At 31.1% G+C, this 3,495-nt stretch overlaps 1 long non-coding RNA gene across 1 annotated transcript; it reads right to left on the bottom strand.

Annotated features, from left to right (window-relative positions):
- Positions 1 to 2,631: 2,631 nt before the first annotated feature.
- Positions 2,632 to 3,054, bottom strand: LOC114331215 (uncharacterized). Its single transcript, XR_003652600.2, has 2 exons — positions 2,890 to 3,054; positions 2,632 to 2,828 (listed from the first exon to the last, which is right to left on the bottom strand). It is a non-coding gene; the product is annotated as an uncharacterized LOC114331215 (long non-coding RNA).
- Positions 3,055 to 3,495: the final 441 nt, after the last annotated feature.

The following is a 3,495-nucleotide window of genomic DNA, read 5'->3' as shown; positions in this document are numbered from 1 at the left end:
TCGTTTTCAAATAAGTACATTTACCAGCAATAGACTTAACGTAATTGTGGTAACCATAGTTTTACTTAGGTTGTTATTTGTCAACTTGACAGTATTTAATTAGTTATTTAAATTTAATTCCTTAGGGCGTTATTTTTCAAAATAACGCCATAGGGCATTATATCATACTTAACTGACTTCGAAATCATATCATTATTTGTCAAATAATATACCAGTCGGACATTAAATAATTTAAATATATAGGAACAAAATAACATCAAAGAGAACAATAAGTGGAAACGCGAATACTGGTGATAACAGATCGTTCTTTGCAATTCAGTCTAATGCAGTCGAGTATGGAAGCGAAATATGGAAGATAACAAAAAAAAAAAAAAAGAAGTAAATAACTTGTTGGTGTGGGCACCTAAAATCCGTCGAGTAATATACTGCCGTGATTATCTTAAAAGTGGTATCTCCAATTCTGTGCCAAATGGAGTTATGATGTTATAAGTACATATAAACCTTTACATTCTACATCATTTTGATTAACTTAAAAGTTGCAAAAGCTTATAAAAATAAAAATATATTGTTAAAACAATTGTAATATGTACAACAAAATAGCGCAGTAATAGTCTTAAACGTGGTATTTACTATTCCTTAGCTAGTAAATGGTATGTTCTCAAAATTCTGTACATACCACTTTTAAGACAAGTAATTCACCGGCTTATGAACGAATGCGCGTCTAAAAGTGCAATGTTTATTTTCAGTTTATTTACATCAAAGCAACAAATGTGTTAGTGTTTCATTCTACCTAGTAAATTTGCTTAATAGAATTTTGTTTTTACCTAGAAGTGGGCACAGTTTAGGTAAGTGTAGTTCTGGGAAAAAAGTACAAGTTTGCAAACAATTTTTTATATCGACATAGGGATACAGTAAAAATAATGATCGAATACTACAAGACTGCTTTTCTAGAAACTTAGAAAATTTATCTGTCATAGTATTAGTAAACAAGGTAAGCATACCAAGACTCCCAAAATTGATAGAAATGTGATAAGAGCTCATGTTGAAAAGTTTAATCCTGCTGTATCGCCGCGAACACGCCCCAAATAAACGATACCTACCGAGTGATGTAACTATCCAGTTTTTGTAATCATATTTCAAAGAAAAACACCCCAATTTTCTTTGATCTTACGAAATATATCGAACGGTAGTTAAGAAAAGAATTGAATATTTCATTTACAAAACTCGGCCATGAAGAGTGTGAAGCATGTGAAACGTTCTTGCTACATAATCCGGAACATACAAAAGAAAATCCTTGTGTAGACTGCGAAGTTTGTTTATTGTGGCAAAACCATATCTTCAAGGCAAATGAAGCTCGTTCAGCCTACCAGCTAGACAAAGAGTATTTAAATGACAAAACTGTGTACCTGTTTTTCGGGAGATCTTCAAAAAGTTATCAAGCTCCCCAGATTGGATATGTTTAAAAAGGCGATATTTTGTCCAAGAATCATAGTATTTAATCATAGTTTTGTTTCGATTGGCACAAAACAGAAAAAAGTTTTACCAATTGCCCTACTTTGACCTGAAGGCCTCGCAGGAAGGCAAAAAGGAGACTTGGTGACCATGTATTACAATTTCTTTTTAGAAATGAGAGAATATGAACATGTTGTGTTATGGGTAGACAACTGTTCGTCACAAAAGAAAAATTGGAGGTTATTTACTTTCTTAACTTACATTGTTAACTCACGCATAGGTCTCTATTAACGAGATTGTTATTAAATACTTTGAACCTGGGCATACGTTTATGTCTGCGGACAATTTTCATCATCAAGTAGAAGCTTCTATGAAAAAATATCCAAAGATATATGATTTTAAAGATTTTGTTGCTGTTGTCCAAAAAACTAATTCCAGCACAGTAAAAGTTATTACACCTGAAAATTTTTATGAGTGGGATGATCGTTCTTCAATTTATAAATTAAAGAAACAACAACCGCGCATTTATCTAAAGGATATTCTGCAAATTCGAACAATAAGAGGAAAAAAACTCAAGTTGAAAAGCTGAGCTAAATTTTTTTGAAAAATGAGAACTTGAAAAATGGAGGGCTTTTTACCAAAAAAAAAAACCAATAAGAGGTATCACTGAAGAAATAAAGGCCAATATTATTAAAACCTTGTCTTCCTTAATGCCAGCAAATAGGCTTACATTTTGGGAACATTTGCAAGTTAACAACAAAGCCACTTGTTTGCTAAGCAACGTAGAAGATTAAAAAATATCCGTTGTGGTTATTTGCAAGATAATTATTCAATTTTATTTTCAAATTTATTTCTTTAGTATACTAACGTTACCTACATGTTTTTTTTTCCTTAAATGAACATGAATAAACAATTTATATGTACTCGTTTACATTTTTTTCTCCCCCTGCTTTACATCTATAAATATAACAATTATGATTTTTCTTAACTTAAAAGTGGTATCTTCACTGGCAGTACGTTACCACTGTTAATATTATAAATAATTCTTGACTTGAAAGAGAAGGGCGTCGGGAGAAAATCATGGATGTCACCAAGAAATGATTTTGAGAAAAACGAATTTTAAAGTTATAAGACTATTTACGACAAAAAAAATGTGTTGGGAGGTATTAAAGATAAACGTAATGATAGAAAAATGTATTGATAATATAAACTAATGTAAACAAAGCATAAGAGTTAAATTGTTTTTAAGAAAATAAAAAATTAGTCGCGTAATGTCCACTTTTTAAAGAAGAAAACAATGGATGTCACCAAGTACAGGCGTTTAGTCACAGGATTATTCCTGTTTTGTTTTTGCTTATTTGTTCTCTGCTTTTCATCTAAAACAAAATAAAACATTTTAGTTAAAAAATCGTATTTTTTAATTATTTTCTTCATAACCTCGTACATCCTTCCCATTTTTTTCTTTTTTCCATCACTCTTTTCACTATTAGCCATTATGAGATAATATTATATTATATTGAACTCACACTAAACAATACTGTACAGTTTGCGCAGTTATAAAACAATATGCTGCTCTGTTGTTATAATTTGTAAACAAACTAACGACTAACCTATCTAAACACGTGTGTATTACAAATCAACCGAAAAATATACATTTTACTACGCAGCGCAGCGTGCCGACGTGGCAAGTGATATTGCTTGGGTGACAATCATTGTTTTCACCTAATTACGCGTGGACAAATATCGTTTTCTCCCGACATGGTCAATCTAAAAGGCTTAAAATCTCTGAACATTTGATGTTTTCTACCTATTTGAAGGAATGATGTAATAGTATTCGTTAAAATCTAGAGAATGACGTATTTACCTAAATATCACCCAATTGGTGACATCCATGATTTTCTCCCGACACCCTTCAAGTGGTATCTACCATTTTTTAAATAAAAACCAAAGATAACTACTTTTTTTATTCAGTAAGTTTAAATCTATCTATTACTAAATAAAATGCATCAAAGTATCACACAATATAAATTTACATGGGGTCGG

This window comes from Diabrotica virgifera, chromosome 6, assembly GCF_917563875.1.
Source record: "Diabrotica virgifera virgifera chromosome 6, PGI_DIABVI_V3a".
Classification (NCBI taxonomy): Eukaryota; Metazoa; Arthropoda; class Insecta; order Coleoptera; family Chrysomelidae; genus Diabrotica; species Diabrotica virgifera.
The sequence above is the reverse complement of the archived record's forward strand: the minus strand, read 5'-3'. Positions and strand labels throughout refer to the sequence as shown.